The sequence below is a fragment of the Macaca nemestrina genome, chromosome 8, assembly GCF_043159975.1.
Source record: "Macaca nemestrina isolate mMacNem1 chromosome 8, mMacNem.hap1, whole genome shotgun sequence".
Taxonomy (NCBI): domain Eukaryota; kingdom Metazoa; phylum Chordata; class Mammalia; order Primates; family Cercopithecidae; genus Macaca; species Macaca nemestrina.
In genome coordinates, this window is record NC_092132.1 from 75,014,865 (window position 1) to 75,040,208 (window position 25,344).

The window sequence follows — 25,344 nt, forward strand, 5'->3', positions numbered from 1 at the left end:
TGAGGGTACTTCAGGTATAGGGGGTTAAAGACTGCCCCTGCACTTTGTAGATATATGTATATAATGTTAATGTTGGCTGGGCATGGTGGGTCATGCCTGTAAAACCAGCACTTTGGGAGGCCTAGGTGGGAAGATCACTTGAGGCCAGGAGTTCCAAGTCCAGCTTGAGCAACATAGCAAAACCCTGTCTCTGCAAAAAAAAAAAAAAAAAAAAAAATAATGAATAAATAGATATGAAAATCAGCCAGGTGTGGTGGTGCATGCCTATAGTCCTAGCTACTCAGGAGGCCGAGGTAGGTAGATCAACTGAGCCCAGGAGGTCGAGGCTGCAGTGAGCTGTAATTGTGCCACAGCACTCCAGCCTGAGCAACAGAGCAAAACCCTGTCTCAAAAAAAAAAAAAAAAAAAAAAAAAAAAAGCTAGTTACTTCTGGTTCACTTTCTTTTCTTACCCCGTGGTCTTAAAATATTGTGCATGTAGTCACCAGGCGCAGTTGCTTACATCTGTAATTCCAGCACTTTGAGAGGCCAAGGCGGATGGATCACGAGCTCAGGAGTTCAAGAACAGCCTGGCCAAGATGATGAAACCCCGTCTCTACTTAAAAAAAAAAAAAAAAAACACCAACAAAAAAATTAGCCAGGCGTGGTGGCGGGCACCTGTAATCCCAGCCACTCAGAAGGCTGAAGCAGAGAATTGCTTGAACCTGGGAGGCGGAGGTAGCAGTGAGCTGAAGTCATGTCACTGCACTCCAGCCTGGGTGACAGTGCGAGACTCGTCTTAAAAAAAAAAAAAAAAAAAAAAATTATGCATATAGTCATGCATCACCTAAATGCATTCTGAGTATTGCATAATTAGGCAAGAGTATACTCACACAAACCTAGATGGTCTAGCCTGCTACATATCTAGGCTATCTGATGAAACCCATTGTTTCTAGGCTACAAACCTGTGTAGCATGTTACTATACTGAATACCGTGGGCAGTTGTAACACAATGGGAAATATTTGTGTATGTAAACATGTCTAAATATAAAGAAGGTGCAGTAAAAATATGATATAATATTACAGGACCACCATGGGATATGCAGTGTGTCATTGACAAATGTTGTTATGTATTGCATGACTGTATATTATACAGAGTCTTGAAGTGTTTTATAGGCTCGTCTGTATTGTACCCAAGGGATATAAAAGAAAGGATTCTAGGCTCAGTTGTGTCAGAGTGGTCATTGCAACAGTAATTAGGGGAAACAAGCTAAGGAGAAGATGAATTTCTGAGGGGAGTTTATAATCTAAAAATTATCCACACTATTGGCAGAAAAACAATAAAAATTCTACTTATGGTGTGTTGGGGCCTTTTTATTTGAGGTGGGAGTGGATCGGTTGTTAGGGTGGCATGCTCTGCTCTTGTCTTGGTGGGGAACTATCCCTGAGCCTTTTACCTCTGTTTAAGAAAGATTAATTTCTGCCCAAGAACTTATCTTTTTTTCCCCCTGTAATTCTGTTAAAGACTGTTGTCAGTTTTTTGGCAAAGCACCCTAATAAAAGCCCTAGGACTTCTGCAGTTGTTTAAAAATTAGTAGTCCAGCAGCAGGTTATTGTCTTACCCAAAGATGATGCAACCTCATCCTTGCCCTCAAACAGCTCACCGTCTAGAGGAGAAGATAAGTTTTAGTATAAGGTAATGACAGCAATCATTTGTACATGCTGTATCCAAGTCCTTATTTCCTTTTCACATGTCAACACTTCAGCCTTCTCTAGATTGATTTATATCTTTATCTCTCCATTGAAAGTGTCCTTATAAAGGACACCAGTAATTTCTGGTTGCCACATCAAGTAGAAATCTTAATTCCCAGTGTCATTGAACAATGTTGACCACCCTCTCCTTGGAATTATCTCCTCTGGAATTTTATAGTACTTGTCTTTGCTGGTCTTCCTCTTGTCTTTTAGGTAATTTCTTCTCATTTTCCTTGGTCAATTCCTTTTCTACATAGTTTTTACCTGTAGAAATTCCTCAAGACTTAGTTCCAGTCTGCCACCCTCCTTTCTTTATATTTTCTGCCAAAGAAATCTTAACCATTCTTTCAACTACAGATATAAGATAATTGGTTTTTTAGGTCTATCTCTGGGCAAGAATACTAGTCTTTAGAGCATTGCTGTTTTTTTAATAGTTTTATTGCCTCTGACCGTGGTAGGCAAGAGACAAGATGGAAAGGAATGGGCATAATGAGATCCATGAGTGTGATGGATATATTATTTTTCACTGTGTCATACATGTAAATTGTGGATGTGTATGTAACTGTAGCTTAAGAATTTTTAAACTGATATATTTTTTCTATGTATCTGTTATAATTATGGCCTATGAAGTTTTTTACATTTAGTAAGGATGAAAATTTATTCAATTGTATATCTAAATCTCTACTTGTTTAACTTATGACTAATTGTACTTTCTGAAGCTTTTTATTAAACTGAGTTAAAATAACAAAAGAACATCTTATGACTGACTTTCAGTTAACTTTAAGCACTGGTTTTATTAACCTAAAAATTTCTCTGTATTAATTTGTATACCTTAATAGGCAAAATGAATAGTTGGAAAGAATAATTAGGAGGTTAGTTAATGTTTACCCATAAGTTATCAGGGCTAAATGTTATTTTAAGGAAGTTTTGCCGTGATACTGTTGACCTTACAGAGGACTTTGGAAAATGAAAATTACCTTTAAACATTTCATTAGTTAAGAGTTATTGTCTGCAGTGGAGGTATAGTCTTTTAAACAGAGAAAGAAATCATGAGCTTGTCTGCAGTATATATAGAAGTTAATCAATTCATTTATAAATTATTCTTCTGAGGTCTAGATGCTTATTTTTAGCACCATCAAACTTATTGGGGAACAATTTTACTTTGCATGTCTAGTCCTCATTCTTTATATTATTAAGTCTTCTGCGTGAAACTTTGGAATTTTACTATTAAAATTCATATGAAGGCTATATATTAGGACACGTTTGCATCACAAATATATGTAATATATTTGTATAATAACAATATCATGTTCAATAATCTGAAATAGTTTTCAAAGGTAAGTCTTGAAAGTATGACTGTTTCTTCTTGGGAGTATATGCTATGAAACGTGACTTAAAGGTGTTTTTTATGTTTGAGAGTTTGTGCTTTTAAGCAAAAGGGAAAAATAAATTTTGTATTAATCATACATTATGGGTGTACACTATGGGTATATATTCACATGTGCTTGACTGGAACTATTGAAAAATCTTCAGTAATTTGAGCAGTCCTTCCTTAGCTTTTTCTTCTGTTCCCCGTGCATTCTCTTTTTTCCTGCCAATCTGTCTGGCTGGCTTGATTAGGGTGGTGCTGACTGTCCCGAAACATGAAGTGTGATAGTTGTCGGGCTGCCCTTTTGTTTAGTCATCTCTTTACAACAGCCTGTTCCATGTTTTCAGTTGTCCATAAAAAAGACTTGGTTGTTTTGGGTTGACAAACATACCTTTCTTTTCTTTTCTTTTTTTTTGAGAAAGGGCTCACTCTGTCACCTAGGCTGGAATGCAGTGGCGCGATCACGACTCACTGCAGCCTTGACATCCATAGCCTCAGGTGATCCTCCCATCCCAGCCTCATGAGTGTCTGAGACTATAGCTGTGCGCCACCATGCCCAGCTAATTTTTTTGTATTTTTTGGAGATAGGGTTTCACCTTGTTGCCCCAGGCTGGATTCGAACTCCTGGACTCAAGTGGTATGCCTGCCCAAGCCTCCCAAAGGGTTGGAAATACAGGCGTGAGCCACCATGCCCTGCGACAGACATATCTTTATTTACGTACTAGCTCTATTATCCTTTGATTGTTAGCAACTTTGAGAAAATTGTGAGGCCTGCATTTGGGCTGAGAAAATAATAATGCCAAGATTTATTAACAGTGTCTGCCAAAGGTGCAGGATGTAGGGAATACCCTTTGCTGGTCTTGCTAGTACTATACCAGAAACCTCAAGAAGGCAGTTTTCAGGTTGGTTACATTTCTGCCATTTGCTTTTTCAAATAAAGTTGGCAAAAATAGCATTATCAAAACAGTGACCTTCTGTAACAGCCTAGTGGATAAGATCGTGTATAAACTCCAGAGTCAGACTCTTGTGGGTTAGAACCCAAACTTTTACTAGTGCATCAGCTCTCTGGCTTTAGACAGTTCTTTACTCTCCAGTTAGGTTTCTGTATCTATAACGTGGACATGATAGTAGCAGGGCCTACCCTCATAGGATTGTTATGAAGATTAAATTAGGTAACACACATAAAGTTCTCCACTCAGTGCTCTCACAGAATAAGCATTCAATAAATGCTATTCATGCTATTGTTACATTGTTGTTAAGCCAAAAAAAGTATGGCACATCTCTTATTATAGTAGTTATAAATTAAAATGTTCTTTTAGCCAGTATTACAACTGTCATTTCATTTTCTTCCCAGTTTACATTGCTTCCTCTGGGTCTGTTTCTACCCATTCATTTAAAAAATAAATAAAATGAAATATTGAGCATATCTTCTCCAGTTCTCCCCCACGCCCTACTATCAACCTACACGGCTCTAATGCTGCCAGCTGTCTTTTTATGTGTGGTGTAGATTCAGTTCTGACTTCATGTTTTGACTCAGACTAGTGAGGTGTTACTCCACCTGCTAGTTGATGCTCTACTTGGCAGGTGTTCACACCACCATATGCAGCTAGAACTACCTTTACCCTTAGATCTCCTACTCACGTGGAAACTGTAGCTATCACACAAGAAAGAGCAAGGATACACTGGTGCATTTGTGAAAAATCACTAAAATATTTTTTAACATTAAATTTCTTTTTGCTTTTTAAAAATTGAGGTGTAATTTGCAGACCATAAAATGCACCCATTTTAAGTGTACTAAAGCAGGAGTTTCAGTACATTTTTACAGTCATATATATCTTGTGTCTGTTATTCATCTTTCTTTAGGACACAGTTCAGTTTTAGAACAATTTTATCACCCCACAGAGTTATCTTGTGTCCATTTTTAGTCAGTTTCCATTTCCATATCCTGACACTGGAAACTGTCAACCTGCTTTCTGTCTTTATAGCTTTACTTTTTCTAGAAATTTCAAATAAATGGAATCATACAATACAGTAGATGTTGTATTTGTGTTAGTCTTCTTTCATTTAGCATAATGTTTTTGAGGTTCATTTGTGTTGTTCACATATTGATAATTCATTCCCCTTTGTTGAGTGGTATTCCATTGTATGGATGTACCGCATTTAAGAAAATCCCTTGATAAATATTTGTATTCTTTCCAATTTTTGGCTATTGTGGACAATAACTGCTGTGAACATTTCCATTCAGCTCTTTGTATGGACATCTCTTCCCCAAAAGAAATGAAAACATCAGGGATAAAATTGCATTGTGTAGTGAGAAACTTCCAAACTTTGTTCCCAAATGGCTGTACTATTGCATTTTCTCCCAGCAGTGGATTTAAAGGGGTTCTGATTTCTTCATATCCTTGTCAACACTTTGGATAATTTTACTGGTTGTGTAGAATATTTCATTGTGGTTTCAATTTCCATTTTCCTAATAACTAATGATGTTGAGTATTTTTTCATGTACTTTTCCTTATTGTATGTCTCATGGTTAGTTACAAAATATTTTGCCCATTTAAAAATAATTGAATTATTTGTCCTATTATTAAGTTCTAAGAGATCTTTATATATTCTAGATACATGCCTTTTATCAAATAATGTAACTCCTTACGTAATATATTCTAGGTATATGTCCTTTATCCAATAATTATTTTGCAGATATCCCCCAAATTACCCCTACTCCTTCCCTCGAAACACATTCTTAGAGGGGCTTTGTGAAAACTCTCAGGACAGACCAGTAACAAGATGCTTCTTTATAACAGAGCTTTTATTACCTGCATTTTTGCTTTAAATGACAACTAGTTTCTCTTAATAACTTACAAAATAGTTTGTAATTCTGTTTTTATGGAAGTATTTTATTCCTTTTGTTTAAAATGTTACACCAAGGTATCTGGATGTTTGGAAATTTCAGTATCTTTGTATCTCCTAAACATCTTTCTTTTTTTTTCTTTTTCTTTTCTTTTTCTTTTTTTTTTTTTTTTTTTTGAGATGGAGTCTCGCTCTGTCGCCCAGGGTGGAGTGCAGTGGCACGATCTTGGCTCACTGCAAGCTCCACCTCCCGGGTTCGCGCCATTCTCCTGCCTCAGCCTCCCGAGTAGCTGGGACTACAGGTGCCCGCCACCACGCCTGGCTAATTTTTTAGTATTTTAGTAGAGACAGAGTTTCACCGTGTTAGCCAGGATGGTCTCGATCTCCTGACCTCATGATCCTCCCGCCTCAGCCTCCCAAAAGTGCTGGGATTACACGTGTGAGCCACTGCGCCTGGCCAACATCTTTCTTTAGCATGGGTGCATTGACACTTTTGCGTCATGTTATAGTAGCTTATTAATAAAAGTTTACTGAATAGTATAGAGCCAACAGTAATCATTTAATCTCATTCCTACTAATATCACAAGTTTCAGCTCATGATTGTTGCATAATATGATGTCCTTGAGCAAATTAGTTGTTGGTATAGAATTATAATGGGCTTAAGTAGGCCAGCATAATGAATGCATTTATCCCAATAGTGCTAGAAAGAATTGATGACTCCTGTTACATAAGTTTATTGCACACTATTCACTGACTGCCACATGAGTAGAATCCATTCAGTTTATTTACTGTGATAACTTCTTATTTGCATATAGATTCTTTTTGTTTGTTTTTCATGAAGTATCTCTGATTAATACACTAGCTGCATTTCATTATATATGATGAGCTCAAGACTGGCCAGGTCTTGGTAAAAATCAAAATGCCATCTTTTTCTGTTTCTCTCCCCTGTAGACCTCTTAGATTATGAAATCAGATGTTTCTAGTGTCCAAGAAAAATAGTAATTTTGATATTAAATTGATGTTAACTTGTTTGTGCTATTGGATTCTATTTACTGTTTTAATGAGTAAAGGGCTCTTAAAGGAATTAGTAGTGCTTTAAGTTTTGATAATCCAAATTGTAAATTCTTACTGATGGATGTCATCTGAAGGAAGAAAAATCTAGTAGCTTAGTTGTAAAAACATTCCTTGGAGCTGATTAAATCTAGTAGTGTTTAATGTTTTTTTAAAAATTATTCTTAAAAAGAGATATTTTCAGTATCATTACCAGTACCAATCAAGCCACTTGTCTTGAGTCCATAAAATATACAAAAGCAGTAAATATTAATATACATAAAATGCCTTAAGCACATACCCCTGTTTTCATATTCCTCATTTTGTTTCTTGGGAACAAGCTTAATTGGTGCAGTGGAAGAATCAGACGAAAAGCTGCAGGCTCGTTCACAGTGAAGCACTTTGTTCGCAAAGACACAGACTCTGAAGAAACTTTGCAAACAGTTGCCCTCATTATTGAAAATATTCAGTTCTTCCTTTTCTTTTTCCTCTTTTCTCTTGCAAATTATCTTGGTTATTATAACATGATTTTTACTGCCCAAAAAGGCTTTCCTTGCCTGGGCATGGTGGTTCACGCCTGTAATCCTGGCATTTTGAGAGGCCAAGGCAGGAAGGTCACTTGAGGCTGGGAGTTCGAGACCAGCCCAGGCAACTTAGCAAGACCCTACCACTACAAAAAATAAAACTTTAGCTGGGTGTGGTGGCATATGCCTGTAGTCCTAGCTACTTGGGAGGTCGGGGCGGGAGGATCACTTGATCCCAGGAGTTTGAGGTTGCAGTGAGCTGTGATAGTGCCACTGCATTCCAGCCTGGGTGACAGAACAAAACTTTTGTCTCTGAAGGGGGGAAAAAAAGATATTTCTTGAGATAACAAATTATTTAGTCATTCAGACCTTTTGGTTCCATATAGGTAAACTGTAAATCATGGTAAATTAAGATTAATATGTGAACTTTATTTATTTATTCAGCACACATTTTCTGCCTGTTACAGTGTGCTGGGCATGGCCCTAGGAATGCAGCGTGGGAGTAGGTCACTAGGGCCTCCTGCTTTTACTCAGCTTTTTGTCTCATAGGGAAGGCTGGTGGTTAGACAAGCAGTTAAAGTATAAGGCTGGCAACTGAGAAGTTGTAGGCATTTCATAATTCACAATGAAATGTAGCCTTATATATTTTACATTATCTTGTACAAATAAAAGTAATGCAGCAAGTCTACTTCTTGATTTACCTTGCAATTTAATAAGAGATGTTATTAATGAATATTACTTGTGTATTGATGGCAATTAACAAGTATTACTTGAAAATCAGTTATAAAAATCACATCTGCTCTAAGGAATCCAACAGGATTCTGCAGATTTTATTCATGTTTATTTGTTTGTTTATATTACAGATTTCTCTTGGATTTGGCTACACACTTATAGATCTTCTGCACTGTTTACAGGCACAGGTGAGTTAACGTTGAATTCTTCATATTGGATATTTTGATATTTAATTAAAATATTTTTAAATTCTATATGTAGTTTAGGAAAGTAATATGTAAATAAGATGATTATAAATAAAAACAATAAACTGTATGTTTGTCTGTATTTCATTTTTATTATGAAAGTTCCTTACAAATGTATTGGAAATAACATTTAAAGGTAAAATGCTCATATCTGTTTATCAGTGGTTACTATATCTATTTGGGATGAGTTTACATTATACCTATTGAATGAGTTGATTACAATTTATTCTAATTTCATAGCTTGACATAATGTTTATATTTATTTTTATGTGTAAAAATTTGAGTGGTAGTATTTCTCATTTCTTAGCAAACTAGCATAGAAGAGGAGAAAAGGAAAGTTACTACAGATTTTAGCAGCAAATCTCACTTACAGGGGTAGATATTATAAAATGCAATGAGCCAAACTTTCTTGTCCAACCTGTGTAAAATAGCTTCTCAAGCACTCCATATCACACAGCTGTAATTGATTTTTATCATAATATTTATGATCATGTGATATATTTTTATTTATTCTTTACAACTTTCCCTACTAGCTTTGTGAACATCAGGACCATTTCTATCTTGTTCAAAACGGCATCCCTAACCCTTAGGATGGTGCCTGGTATACAGTAAAGACTAAATAAACATTTGTTAAAGTAATTATTGGGTAATAAACATTAAGAATATATTCATATTCAGAGATATTGAACTTTGTAAATACAAATAGAAATAGTTTCTTAAGCTTATTTCGTTTTTTCTTTTTGAGATGGAATCTCGCCCTTTCACCCAGGCTGGAGTGCAGTGGTGCAATCTTGGCTCACTGCAACCTCCGCCTTGTGGGTTCAAGCGATTCTCCTGCCTCAGTCTCATGAGTAGCTGGGATTACAGGTGCCCACCACTATGCACCACTAATTGTTTTTGTATTTTTAATAGAGACGGGGTTTCACCATGTTGGCCAGGCTGGTCTTGAGCGCCTGACCTCAAGTGATCTGCCTGCCTCAGCCTCCCAAAGTGCTTGGATTATAGGCGTGAGCCACCACGCCCAGACTCTTAAGCTTATTTCTAGATATGACATTAATTTATACCGTGAACTTTAGGTATATAGCTCTTAAATGTTATGAAAAATTAGCTGTATTAGATACTTTATATATCCAAATATGCTTAATCAGGGTAGAATTAAGAAGATAACTCTTCCAATTCCACATTTATTTTGTCACTGTCCCAGAAGGTACTTACAGTCAAGTAAAGAACAAACCCGAAGGAAGCGTGGCAGCTTCTTGTCTCCATACTGGATCATATTAACATATTAGATGTGTTCTGTGGTATATTTATAGAGAGCAAAGTAGATTTGAAAGTTGTCCAGTTTATAGCTCTGCAAACCAAATAAATTAATATTTTCCCACTACCTGCCACTCAATACAAAATGTAACTTACTTCGTTTTTTGTTTCTAGATTGGGGAAATGTTTTGGTCGTTTTCCTGCCCTATATATTGATGTGTTTGAACTCATTATCAAAGGTAGCGGTAGGCATAATTTTATAAGTGGACTACTTAATTCATTTCCTTGTGCCATGACAGTTTTCTTTGTGTTTCAAGATGTCAGTTGTTATTGGGTTCTTGTCTCGTTTTATTTTTTTGTTCTTTCTTACCTTTTTCAGACATTTGCCTCTCCTGCCATCACAATTTTTCATTTATAGAAGGAATTAAGTCCGACGTTTAAGAACTATTGAAAGTAAAATTTTAGGAACTATACAGCTGTTTCTGATTCACATCTATTTTACAAGTGCAATTTGCAGAGATTCCACTGATAATACTAGTAACAACTATTATTTATCACTCTTTTACTGTATGCTAGGCATTATGTAAGTGCCTTTTGGTTGTCTTCAAAATAACAGATAAGGAAGTTGAAGCTCAGAGAGGTTAAATGACTTTTCCAAAGTCATATCAAGTTGGAGGCAGTTTGCCACTCCAAAGACCTTGACCTTAACCACTGAGCTCCATTTTCTGCCTACATACCCCCGAGTACAAGAATATTTGTGACAATAATTGTAGTACATGAAAATAATCATGTTCATATTTGAAGACTTCAAAATTAATTTAAAAACCAAAGATTATTTCACTTATATTTCATTAGGAGACCTTAACTTGTAACTCTTATTCCAGACTAAAACATGACGACTCATTTGAAATGTAATGACTACCTAAACTGTTTAAGTTCCACTCTGAGACTTTGATTTTATACTCACAAATTATGGGTAGGGGCGTGGGGGACAGCTATTCGCATTCCTTTTTCTGTTGTAAACATGATGTGCTGTTAGTATGAATCAGCATTCTTTCTCCTATGCAGTATTAGAAATTTTAGATTGTAAGTGGCATCTGTGGTTCATTGGATAAATCACTTTTCTTGCAAAGAATAGATTGTTTGAAATATAGTGACTGTAGAATTACTTAGAACCTTTATCTTGAAAAGTTTGATAATTTGTATCTCTGAGAAAAATACCTTAACTATTGAAGAAATGAAGTTTAGTATAGCCTTACAGTATATCAGGAGTTGGTTCAGATAGAACTTTAGCTTCTCTTACTTAGTTTATTTTCAAAGCTGAGTAGAACATACTATGTAAAAATACAGTTTTTATATTTTGAGTCTTAAATTTATGAAGTGGACAAAGTGTTCTGAAGGACAACTTTGTTGAATACACATATTTAGATACTGATTTGAAAACACAATTATTTATATACTTCCTTAGACTTAACAAAAGAGTTGTATCTATGAGTATAAATGCAAATTCCAGATTTGCGTATATGAAAAATGGAATTCTGTAGTTTGAGTTAAAAAGACAAAACTTATTGAACAGACTGAACTATGATTTTTAATGTACAGCTAGGTCAGTATTTCCATTCTAGTCTCACATTTTAAGTATTTTTAAAGTTAGCCAATAAAATTTACTTGGCATTGATAGTCACAACAGGAGCAAGAGTTATATAAATCCATTTGGCAATATAGCTTTGAAATGTAATTTTCCTTTCACTAGGGAAGGTTGAACTCATTGTGGATTTATATAGACCTTGGATTTATTTATAAGTTTTCTCTGTTGGAAGATTTGGGATGGGTGGATAGGGTGAGGATGGGTTGGTGAATTGTTCACACATGCTAAGTACAGCCCAACTCTTAAATACCAACATGAGGGAGAAGTTCTCCACTGTACAATGAAACACAATATATACTTCATGTAGTGCCAGTTTACTTTGTTGTTGTGTACTAAGTGCTATATACTAAAAATTAAGCATATCAAGGCCCAAGAGAAACTTTGACCATATTGGATATGACATGGTTGAAATACATTTCAAATGAGTATTTGTTGTAGTTTTTAATCCCTCCTTTGTTCATAGATGTGAGAAGATTTGTGATTAGATGTCTGCTTTAACTGGATGTATATATATCTATGAAGATGGGCACTTTGATTTGAGGTACCGATATCAGGCTTTGGGCACTATCTGCGGAAAATCAGTATTAATCTAAACTAAAATTGAGAATACTGTAATATCTAACTTTTGTTTTAGACAAAATCTGCCCATATTTATTTATATCACTATTTTTGTGGTATTTTCTGCAAAAGTCAGCATGGTAGGCACTGATCTGTAAAATTAAAAAAAAAAAAAAATTAAGAGTTAACAAAATGCCCTCAGTCATTTAACTATTCAGAGTAGAATCACAATCCTGGTCTCACAGGGCAGATTCCTCTGCACTTAATACACAGAACGGACTACTGAACTCAGGATGGTGTAGGCTCACGTTGAAATGAACTTCTGTTGGGTGTTGTTGACACAAAGCCAGCAGTTAGAAACTGTTTGTCTGACAGGCCAGTTTACTCTTTTCTTCTTGTTTTCTTCCTTTTCTGTGCATACATTAGTGTGAACCAATTAGCTTAGTTTTCCTTGCTAAACTAAATTCATTCAGCACCATTAGCTCTCTTTTCTCTCTTCCTGACTTCCTTTTACCCTTAGGCCATCCCTAGCCTATGCTAAGTGCTATAGGAAATACAAAGAATGGTTACCAAAAATTATTAAATTGGAAAAGGATTATCTGTCTATGCAGGTTTAACTCCATGTTTCCTTGTTCGATGTTTTTACATTGCGTTTAGGTTTTCTCATTCTGTTTTCTGAGACGGAGTCTCTCTCTGTTGCCCAGGCTGGAGTGCAGTGGCAAGATCACAGCTCACTGCAGCCTCCACCTCCTGGGTTCAGGCAATTCTCCTGCCTCAGGGCCCGGTGCGGTGTCTCATGCCTGTAATCCCAGCTCTTTGGGAGGCCGAGGCGGCAGATCACGAGGTCAAGAGATCAGGACCATCCTGAACAACATGGTGAGACCCTGTCTCTACTAAAAATACAAAAATTAGCTGGGCGTGGTGGCACATGCCTGTAGTCCCAGCTACTTGGGAGGCTGAGGCAGGAGAATCACTTGAACCCAGGAGGTAGAGGTTGCAGTGAGCCGAGATCACGCCACCACCCTACAGCCTGGCCACTGCACTCCATCCTGGCGACAGAGCAAGACTCCCTCTCAAAAACAAACAAACAAAAAACAGGGCACTGATTTCTGAATTATATATCTCCCTATTCAAAGTCTTAATCTGTCCATGTGAATAGAGGTTAAGGCAATAGCAACAACAACAAAATGCTATCATTAGTAAATGTTTTATTTATTATATACAGTTAACAGAGCTTTCAGAGTGTGCTCTTAGGAAGGCACACACCTCTTGAGGTAGGTGTGTCTTGCTTAGTGATGTTGAACGAATCACAGTCCAGGCAATCTTCATTCTGCATGGTGGCATTGCTGTCTTCATGTGGACAGACAAGTAGAATGATGTTAGAAATCATATATTTAGACAGTAAATATATGATTTTATTTACTGTCTAAATTATAGACAGTAATTTTTTTTTTCAAAATGCACAAAGATGTTGTTTCTTGGAGTATAAGAGAATTGAGTTTTAGCTTAGAGCCACTTTACTGTGAGAGCAACTTTTTTTAAATTGAAAATTTCTAAGTGTGACCTCTGTTGGCATAGCTGGTATTCTTTGAAAGTAATTAAAATGAAAAGTATTGCCAGTCTATATCTTGTGTAAATCTTTTGAGTTAGCATGTTTTGAAGAGGTAGGACTGGTGTCAGAATATTCTGAGAAAGTTAGGGTGGGCCATGATTTCTCAGCTATGCTTTCTGTACTGGAAAGCAGGAGAGATTTATGCATAGGAGTGGGATAAGTGGTTTAATAGATTGTTAATAAAATGCATATTCTGTTTGTTGTTTTTGTTGTTGGTCCTTAGAGTTCAGTTCAAACTTGTATATTCCACTTATCTGGATGGTAGAGTTGTTAGCTTCAGGGAGAAGGTCTGTGACAAGTAGAATTTCACATAAATGCCACCACAGTAACACTTGAAATACTTCACATTAGATTTGGGTCAGTTAGGATTTTTAGCTAGGCTGTTCACTTTCACTTTGGAAGGCAAATGCCAGATGTGTGTTATTTTCTAGGCAGGTGCTGAATTTGAGTCAGCTAACTTTGCCAGAATCCCCTTAAATATAAAATAGCAAGTAAAATCAGGCTCTTTCCATTAAACACCTTATAGTTGTTGTTGTTGTTGTTTTTGAAGCTGAAATTCATATATGTTATTTTGAACCATTTATAACATCTAGATACAAGGGTCTAAATTAAGCATTTATTTATAAAATCCATATCCATGCAATTAAGTTTTTTCTATTTTACTGTGATTCTTTAGCATTAGGATATAGGTATTTCTATTTATTTTGACTGGTATTGCTAGCTTGAGACTCAGTATAATGGGAGAAAACCAGAGAAATTAACAGTAAGCTTTGCAAATTGTGGTTTTTATCTTAATTCCATGCATTAGGTTGTCTAAGCCTTGTTTGCTATTTCATGAATGATTCATGGATGTCTATAATCAATGGAAATGTGTTTTTTGGCCTAGGCACCGTTACATTTTGCCTTCTCATCTACAAAGAGTAAAGAGAGAGTAAGAAGTATGTGTAGGTTAGCATTTAGCTGAGCACAGTGGCATGTGCTGTAATCCCAGCTACTCAGGAGCCTTGAAGTAGGAGGATTGCTTGAGCCCAGGAGTTGGAGGCTGTAGCGTGTCCTGATTACCTGTGAATAGCTACTGCACCCCAGCTTGGGCAACACAGCAAGATCCAGTCTCTTAAAAAAAAAAAAGATGTACGTAGCACTTAATAACGGCCAAGTAGGGAGTCAGCAGTTTAAATCAATGTAGTCCAATTTTGGAGGATCTCTTAACTGCCTGCTTCCATGCAAGGTTGCTTTTGTGGTGCCATTGTGTATAGAATTGTTTGTTTTCACTACTTTTTAGAAAGTAGAATTAAGGACTTCCTTTTTTTAAACCAACAGTTTTGGCCTTTTTGGTGCCAGTTACATAAATTTCACAAGCAGAAGTCACACATTAGTGTCAACCTAATGGTCTGGAAATTTGTTAACTATCAGTATGACAAAACGCTAGCACGGTTTTATCATGTTTCCCTGAGAAGTGAAAAGAACTGGGAAAGCAAGCATATGATCGGCCAGAGTTTCAGTGGAAGGATGAATGGGGAAACTTTTAAGACACCTACCAGTGTTGTATTTGAGTACTGAGACTTCTAAAAATCTCTACCTAGACTATAAAAGACTATCTTTAAAAGGAACAGCTGTGTCATAATTATTGAATTGGTGGCTTATTCTAGAGTATAGAGAGTAGTGGCCAGTGAAAACAGTTGATCTCTCAGCTTTTCAGTTCTTTGTCATTAAAAAGGCTATTTGATCTAGATTACTAATTCTTCCTTTTAAGTGGCGGTTTTATTACAGTCCAGAAAACACTTCTGTTTCCTGGGTTATAAGACAGAGTATAAAAATAGAAGATAGTTTTGAACTCATGTGTTTTGAAGACTGTATCATGATTACTTACGCTATTATATTTGAATAGAATAGAAATGTACAATTCTTTGACTTAAACATCTGTTGGACAAATTAGTTTGGTTTGATGAATCTTATTAGTATACAACAGCAGATTTTGTTTTGTTAACCGAGTAGAATTTAGATTTTTTTTGTAACTAGATACTTTGGGACAGTTAAATTTTTTCTCTAATACAGAGGTTAGATGTTTAATTGTTGCTGCTGCTTCAAAATGTTCACAAAATTTCATAAAATCTTTATTGTCTGACACATAAACTATTTGCACTTGTGCACTAACATTACATATCAAAGTCTGGTTCAAACTTCCTCTTTAAAGTGTCTTTTGGAAATAGGAAATGATAGCCTTTTGTAAAATATTGCTGTTATCTTTTAAATGTATTTTTAACATATCCTAAATGCAAGAGCATATTGCTTTAAACCATAATGTGTGTGCCCTGCGTTTATCTATTTCCAATATTATAATTTATTTCCTCCTCTTTTTTTTTTTTTTTTTTTTTTTTTGTGAGACAGGGTTTCGCTCTGTTGCCCAGACTGGAGTGCAGTGGTGCAATCTCTGCTCGCTGCAACCTCTGTCTTCTGGGTTCAAGCGATTCTCCTGCCTCAGCCTCCCTGAGTAGCTGTGACTACAGGTGTGCAGCACCATACCAGCTAATTTTTTTTTTGTATTTTCAGTAGAGATGGATTTCGCCGTGTTGGCCAGACTGGTCTTGAATTCCTGACCTCAGGGGATCCGCCCGCCTCGGCCTCCCAAAGTGCCCTGTGATTACAGGCATGAGCCACACACTGGCCTATTTCCTCCATATTTTTAAAATGAAAAAAAAAAATAACTCTCTTTCACATCATAGTGAATAAAAAATTCTTGGAACTGAAAGATCATTTAGAATAGCTAGCATGCCTATTGTGCTTATCATGTGCCAAGTAGTGTTCTAAGACTTTCTCATAGTAATTCACATAATCCTCAAACCTATGATGTAGCTGCTATTATGATCCTATTTTAAAGATGGGAAGAAAAAGGCACTGAGAAGTTAAATGACTTGTGCAGTGATTTGCACCTAATTTAATTAGCCAGTTAGAGGCCAAATTGGAAATCCAACCCAATCTGGCATTTGCAGTTTTTGGCTTGTGAAACTTGGTTCTCTTAAAACAAACAAGCAAAAGACCAAGAAAGCCAAAAAAGAATTAACTAGTAATTTTCAAAATAAAGTTTCAAGCTGACTTTGTCATTATAGGTAAGGCTTTGACAAGGCTTAATGCTGTGTATGCCATTTTCTCTACAGTGAGGGTCTGCAGGCTCATATCATTGTGTACTAGCTACTAAAGTCCATGAAGTCAATAAATTGCCTATTATATCAGACATGATAATCTGCCATTAATTAATAAAAGAAAATGCAGGTCACAGAAATGATATTATGCTGTTTGTTGGCTTCAAATGAAGTTACACAGATAATGCTTTCAACAGGATGTGTGTTTAGCTTTTCTATTAACATGGTTATTTTGTTTTGAAAGACAGAAAAGGGGGCCCAGCCCCACTCTCTTTGATTGCTCTGTTTATAAAGAACTTCACAAGTTTTACTCAATAAAAAAATTCTTAAAAAGTAATTTAGAATTCCCATAATCAGAAGCCTATATAGGACCTTTTTACGCAAAGTGAAGAAAATTTTCAATTCAAAAGCAAATTTCAGCTTTTATTTAGAAAAGAGTACATTCTTTTGTTCCAGCAGTGAAAAACAATTTTTAAAAAGAGAAAATACTACATTCTAAGAGTGACTAGCAAATCCTTTCAATTACTTTTAAAAACTTAATTAATTAATTGATATATATATTTTTGAGACAGGATCTTACTCTTTCACCCAGGCTGGAGTGCAGTGGTACAATCACAGCTCACTGCAGCCTCGACCTCCCAAACTAGATTGATCCTCCTGCCTCAGTGTCCTCATTAGCTGAGATTACAGGTGTATACCACGACATCCAGCTAATTTTTGTATTTTTTTGTAGAGACAGGATTTCACCATGTTGGCCAGGCTGGTCTCTAACTCCTGGTCTCAAGTGATCTGCCCACCTCTGCCTCGCTAACTGCTGGGTTTACAAGCATGAGCCACCACACCTAGCCAAAAAACCCTTAATTTATATTGGACGGTTTTTGTTTCATTTTCACTATATGTCAGATTATCATACCTTAACAGACATGGCCTTTATATTTTATAAAATGTTTAAAAAAAATAGTCCATCCTTTCTCTCAGATTTCCCCAGGTTTTGTTTTGTTTTAAATATATATAGGGGAAATTATAGCTGCTCTTTATAATCAGTACACAGGGTTTTTGGTTGCTTATGAGTATCTGTGATATAATTAACAGTATTTACCATGAACACAAAAAGAGATTTTAATTGCTTACCACCTAGAATTTACTTTATTCACAACTGCTGTTTTCTTTTTCTCTTGTCTTTTAAAGCAGTTTCTAAGCATATATAATAAGGTTATAATTTAATTAATACTGTGAAATATGTTTTTAGTGTTTGAGCAATTCATGCTGTTTCTTAAATCACTGGTTAAATTCACCTTTAAAATTTTAACTTTGAGTATTTATATTGTAACTCACAGTTAAGTCTCTTGAAAAGTTTGTTTCATTTACTTTCTAGCAAGGGTTTGACCACATCTTTTTAAAACAGAGATGGAAATATATATATATATATATATATATATTTCCTTTTCCTTTTCCTTTTTCTTGCTCTGTCACCAGACTGGAGTGCAGTGGCACCATCACTGCAACCTTGAACTCCTGAGCAGAGGTGATCCTCCTCCCTCAAGTCTGTTGTATCTACGACTACAGGGTTGTACCAATATGCCCAGCTAATTTTTTTATTTTTTTGTAGAGAGAGGTCTTGTTATGTTGCCCAGGCTGACCTTGAACTCCTGGGCTCAAGTGATCCTCCCGCCTCAGCCTCCCAAAGCACTGAGATTACAAGCATAAGCCACTGTACCCAGCCTGGAAATATTTTTTATACATTAGAATATAAAGAGGTGCAAATTTAAGAAGGAAACTTTTCTTGCATACCTACATTCTGCTAGTCATAATATGCATTTTATTTCATCAAATTCTTACTACTAGCTTGGGAGAGAGAACTTACCCCATTTTGTAGCTGAGAACAGTAAGGTTCAGAGAGATGAATTAAGTCATATTGTTAGGTCTCCACATATTGCCAAATGTGCCTTAGGGGTCAGATCACCTCTGGTTGAGAACCACTGAGATATATCAATTGGATTGAAAACTGACTGTAAATATAATATACAGTCACTTGCCAATATATTCTTATCAGTCTTTTCTTATTCTCTGATCCTTTTTAAATGTAGCCATTACATATAAAATCGTGGCAAAATATATATGTTTAAATTTTTATCTTGAAAAAAGGTGGAGGCAAATTGTCTTTTAAAAATGTGTAGGTTATTTTAAGTTATAAAGAACTCTATTAGCCTATACTGGATACTTACAGTTTTTATTAATCATCTTAAATAATGAAAATGTTTTTCTAAAATCTTTCGTATGTGGACAGATTACTCTCCTTCAAAAAAAAATATTGTAGCAAATTGCTAAACCATTTTGTGGAATGATGGCATGGCCAGACCATTATAATGCAGCAGAATGCTGTGGAATCCAAGAGTCATTTCCCCGTAGTAACTCCAGTTCAAATGAACAGCAAGTATTTATGCAAATTCTGGAATTTGAACCTGAAACTATATATTTCCAAAAATCTCTTTCTGGTATGACATAGAGCCTCCTCTAGTGATTCAAATGGAACTTCTTGATTACATGAAAGCCCTGATTTGTTTTTCATTCCCCATCCAACCGCTAGCATTTTTCAATTTAGTCTATACTCATTTCTGAGCAATGATAGTGCATGCAGTAAAGTAGGCATGTTTTAGGTATACAGAAGCAATATATATAGTCCTACCCACATCTTACAGTGTAGTAAGAGAAATGACAAACATTAAGTTACATGAATGGGATTACAAAGCAGTGTATCAACAAATGTACAATAATGTAGTAGGCATACAGTGCAGGAAGGGCAGTGGGCACTGTGCCCATGGCTGTCTGTCTCTCAGTGTTCTTGGCCATGTGCGTACCTTGCTATGAAGGCTACAACCTGCCATCTATTTTAGATCATCACAACAGGAGTAGTTAGAAATGAAACACAGAAATAAGGGGAATCTTGGTTAATGGGACTCAAGTGCTAAAAGGTAGGAAAATGACTCTTGGTTATAATCTCAGCTGAAGTATGTGGGCATTTAATGGTGAATGCTGTGTTCTAAACCTTGTTCAGCTAGACAGTAAATTTATCTGCTAAATGATAGGAACTCATAACACTTGGATATATACAGGAGTCTAAGTAAATTCTTGTTGATTTTTAATTTTCTTACTAGAACCTAATAAATTGTATCTGGTATATTTTCTATTTGAAGAATACCTCTAGTTGAATAAGTATAAAATATGGTTAAGCATGAGGCTCTCAAAAGCTATCATGAATATAAGGATATTATAAGACCGTGTCCTTTTTATAGGTAGTCATTTGTAGCTACATCAGATGGAAAGTGTAGAGCAGGTCTGGTTTTATTGAGCATATAATGTAAAGCCTACCTTGAGGGTCCTTTATTCTTGATACAAACTTGAGTCTAATCTTTTCTCCCTGTATAGATTCTACTTCCCTGCTCCCTAGGCCATCTGTTCTTTTTCTAGTATGTGGTTTTATTGTGTTGAGATAATTCTCTCTCCCTCTCCCCTCTCCCCTCTCCCCTCTCCCCTCTCCCCTCTCTCCATATTGTGCCTTAAAAGTCTTCATTTATGCTGCCAGAGGGTAGAGGCAAGGCTTCTTTCCTAACAATCTCATGATATGTTGAAATCCCCTTCAGTAATATACATTGTGTTCCACACCCACCACACACACAGACACACACACACACATGCACGCATGCACTTATGTTCTCCCTCATATGTATATACCATCCCTTAAGAACGGATGATCATTAAGTTAGCCACAGATTATCTGAAGTTATCTGATAGCAGTTTGGTAACAAAGGGGGATGCGAGAAGGTGGCTGAGAGGGTTAAGGTCCCTCCCTATTAATAGTCCTCCCTTTCCAGCTTTCTAGGAACAAATGAGTATCATGAGAGCTAAAGACCTTCAGAAAGTGAGGATCAACAACTACAAAATTTATTTTCTGGGACATTGCTCTCTTGAAAATCACTGAGTATTTCTACTAATTTTCTTTTAATACATGTTTTCTTTGTGACTACTTCCTTGCCTCCATCTACTTTCACCCTGTCAGGCCTCCTTTTAGAGAGAGAATAGGAGTGAAAGAGAAAGAGGAGGACGTTTATTTTTCAAATTTGCATCCAAGGAGGGCTTCACATAAATTCTCACTTGAAAGCACCATCCAGAGATTCTGAGGATGAGAATATAAAAAGAGTTATAAAAGTGGTGAATCATGTTTCCTGTAGACCCCAGCAGATGATCATTTGTGTTCTTCAGCCTCTCTCATTCCATTTCTAGTGCACCTAGCTGTTGTCAAGGGGTGTTGTCATTCTTGGCAGTTATTTAGTAAGGAGGAGAGAAGGCTGTTCCCAACATGGAGGGGAATGTTGCTTATTTATTCAAGAGGAATACTTCTGAACATTGTTATTGCTAAATATATTATTGTAAACCTGGAGAAAAGGGAATGAAAAATCATTCAATTAGACAAATAAATGTAGATTGAGCATACCCTATCTGAAATCCTCCAAAATCCAAAATTTTTGAGCACCAACATGACACTCAAAAGGAAGTGCTCACTGGAACATACAGGATTTCAGATTGTTGGATTTGGAATGCCAACTGGCAAGTGCAATGCAAATATTCCAAAATCTGAAAAAAATCAGAAATCTGAAACACTTCTGGTCTCTAGCATTTTGGGTAAGGGATACTCATCTTGTATTATTTTGACATATCAGAAAATACTGTATAATGGTAGGTAGACAACATGAAGACTTTTAATACCTCTTTACTGATTATTCTGCCAGTTACTATAGCAAATAAAAGTTAAGGCTGGGCTCTTTGATCTTTGCATCTTGCATCAGAAAAAGGTGTAAGTGAACCAAACATGCATAAGAGTCAGTGAGTCGGTAGTTCACCCACTTGTTCCCAGGTGGTAGTTGTGAGACCTTATGCAAATTGTATTTGTTGCCTGGACTCAATACTGAAAGCAGTCTGAAAGATTGCTTCTAGAACTCTGTTGTGACCGTGCACTTAACTTAAAAACTCATCAGTGACCATTTTAAATGCATCATTTTGGCATTACGAATACACATCTCCACTTTGAGAGTGAAGGAAAAAAAATGATACAGTTTAACTAGTGTCCCTAAGAACAACTAGTCTCACCTATCGATGGCAAAGTTTAAATTCCCCATTAGTTTTCTATTTTTTGCCTAGAATATCTATTGGAAGCCTCTCTTCAATTTCGTGGATAAACCAAGGAAGATACCAGTGTTGGCACTGAATTACAGAATGTGTTCACTAGAGGATAAACTAGTAGATCCTGAGTTGAGTCAGCATGAACCAGAGTCCTGGGGCCAAGCTCTGTCTGTACTGCATTTTATTCTCAGTGTTTAGCCCTGCTTGTGGGTGGCCTTCTGGATGTTTACTAAAATGAAAATTCAGTTTTTGTGAACAGACATTCATATGTATGCGCACATGCACACACACTGTGAGTACATGAGTATTTTAGAAAATGGGGACACTGAGGTCACTCTGGAGAGTCATTGCACATCAGATGTGGGTCCTGTCACTTGGGTTTAATATTTCACCAACCCTAGTAGTATCCAGCTGACACTTTTATTAGCAATATTGAACGAATCATGGAATTTTTGACAGGAAAATTTTATGATTGGGAAGAAACAAGTCCAGTAGCCTGGCTGCTTTTTGTTTTTTTTTTTTAAGGCAGAGTTTCGCTCTTTTTACCTAGGCTGGAGTGCAATGGTGCGATCTTGGCTCACTGCAACCTCTGCCTCCGGGTTCAAGCGATTCTCCTGCCTCAGCCTCTGGAGTAGCTGGGATTACAAGCGTGCCCCACAATGCCTGGCTAATTTTTTTGCATTTTTAGTAGAGACAGGGTTTCACCATGTTGACCAGGCGGGTCTTGAACTCCTGACCTCCAGTAATCCACCCGTCTCAGCCTCCCAAAGTGCTCGGATTAAAGGCATGAGCCACTGTGCGTGGCCTTATGGCCTGGCTGATTTCTTGTAATTAATTAGTAGAAAAGACGGGACTCATAATAGGCTATCCTGTTGCCTGCACAGTCTTTTTATTGGCAAGTGTTTTTGTAGTCCTTGATATGTGCATGATCATATATCTTTATTAATCTTTATAATCCATCTGAATACATCTAGTTGGATATAATGAACTTGGATTAACGTGAACCCCATATTGAGATGCTCAAATAAATAGCATTTTAATCTCTTATATTGCTGTTAAATTGAATCTCATGAAAGGAAGTTAGAAATCAGCATATATATGTACACACTAATTTGTTGGGGTGAGTAGACATTCAGTCTTATCTCTCACGCCTTAGGTTTCATTATTTTGTGTTGACATCAGATATTCAGAATGATATTCCTAAGGACTGTAAGATCTTAAGTCATTGAGAAAGATAAAATTATATTTTGAATGTTATATTTTGCTAAAATAGGAAATTATGATCATACAATTTCAGGAGGGCTTTGAATAATAAATAATAATGAACCACATTTGGTGATGATAGTGGGGTAACATAACTTGTCATCTCATGAGTATTCTGATTAATAGTGGCTTTGTTGTAGAATCTCCATTTTGCAGGTGTAAAGATCAGAAATTCTAAAGCTTAGTGTGTTTTCAAAACTGGTACTGTGAGCAGCTCTTGAGCATTGACCCTTGGCCACGGACTGCTGCCGGGTGTTCAGGCAGGATACGTGGAAGAGAAAGCTATGTTTCTCTTCCTGGAATCCTCTGATTCTGTTGAGTGTCGTTACTTTTGCTGCTACTATCCAAGAAAACAGAAGTGGGGGGTGATGAGTTTCCTAGTTTAGAGGCTTTTCTGGGAATGCTCCCTAGCCACTTGCATGCACTTAATTCACCTTTTCCCTTGATCTACGAGAGGCCACAGCATAATCATTTCTGTATCACTAGCTGCTAATGCTTCCTAAGTGGAAGAGAGATTTAAGTTAATGCAACTACAGAGTCTTTCATACCTGGAATTTCTAATGTATTTTTTCCTTTTTTTATTTTTATTTTTATTTTTATTTTTGAGACAGGGTCTTGCTCTGTCACCCAGGCTGGAATATAGTGGCACTATCTTAGCTCACTATAGCCTCTGCCTCCCATGTTCAAGGTTGATTCTCCTGCCTTAGCCTCCCGAATAACTGGGACTACAGGTGTGTGTCACCACAGCTGGCTGATTTTTGTATTTTTAGTAGAGACGGGATTTCACCATGTTGGCTAAGCTGTTCTCGAACTCCTGACTTCAAGTGATCCACCCACCTCGGCCTCCCAAAGTGCTGGGATTACAGACATGAACCACCATGCCCTGCTTTTCTTCCCCTAAATTTTAATGATGGTTCCCAGTGCTTAGTTCGCATTAGAAGCTTCCATAGCCAGGATGCAGATGTGTACATCATATCTTCCCAGCCCTCTGCCTTCCCCTGCAGATGCCCATTTTCTCGTGTGGCATGCTCTCCACAGAGCTCATACTGGCCTCCCATTCTTAAGATCCCATATGAGTGGGAAGCCCTCAACGGTGTTATGCAAAGTCATTCTTTTGGAAAAAGAGCCTGGAAGTAAGGGGTAGAGTGGATTTCTATGAGGCATAACTAACTAGTAGGAAAAAGCCCCAAGGCTGCTTGGTGTCGATCCTATGCTTGACTCCAATTTTCTGATTATTCTTGGTCATATCATTCTTTCTACTGTACTATACCAGTCACTGAGTACACAGATGATGTCTCAATTTCAATATCTTCTCCTGTTACCAAGAAATCTAGCTTAGATTAACACTCAATTTTGTAACATTTCATGAACACTTTATTCAGAAAAACTGGTTCTACCTTATTTACTCCACCCAAGGGAAGTAGTTGGTGTATTGTGTGTGGGTCAGTATTTCTATATCTTACATGAAATTTGGAAGAATTCTATGCAACCAAATCTGACCCTTCAATTTCAGAAAATTGATTTCTGAGAAAGCAGATGAATTTTGATTTACCGTATGTCTCTAAGGATGAAAGCAAGCAGCATTAACTCCCACAGAATCGTGATCATCCCTCAGTTGGTCTAATTCTATGGTAGCTTTTATCATTTTCCCCATTATAGGTTGAAAGCTTCAGATGTCCCAGTTTCCTGGGGTCTTAGGATTCTACCCTGGCTCTGGCAGCCTACCTTCATTGTTTTACCCACCAAAGGAAATGGTAGAAACTCAGCTCTGAGGCAGGGGTTTATGGCTTCCACTAAGGTATCCCTAAGAATAGGGCATATGCTTTGAGCTTTAAACTATGTAAATGGCGATGCAGAATGGCAGATGCTTGAAAGATAGGTATAGTCGCTTAATGCCTAAGATAGACTAACACAAGAAGATAGATTCTTGATGTGTGTAGTTATGGACTCCTTGGCTGCAAGTGTAGAAATGCAACTCAAACCAGTATAAGCAAACCTGGAACTTATCACCTCTTGTAAGTGGGAAGTCCAAAGCTACAACTGGCTCAGGGCAAGTCTGGATGGAAGGAATTAAATGATGTCATCAGGACCTTCTCTTTTTCTCTACTTTCTTGTGTTGGCTTTTTTTCAATTAGGACCTTATGTCATGGCAGAGAAGGTCATTAGCAGTTCTGCCTTATGTCATTTTAAC

The 25,344-nt window shown here is 36.8% G+C and overlaps 1 protein-coding gene across 5 annotated transcripts in view; it reads left to right on the forward strand.

Moving 5' to 3' along the window:
* Window positions 1-25,344, forward strand: part of LOC105483602 (nuclear receptor coactivator 2) — a 303,158-nt gene that overhangs the window by 107,985 nt on the left and 169,829 nt on the right. For all 5 annotated transcript variants that reach the window (XM_011744559.3, XM_011744557.3, XM_011744567.3 and 2 more), the window contains exon 2: window positions 8,384-8,440. The gene's annotated coding sequence lies outside the window, so the exon portion shown is untranslated. The remainder of the gene's footprint in view (window positions 1-8,383; window positions 8,441-25,344) is intronic.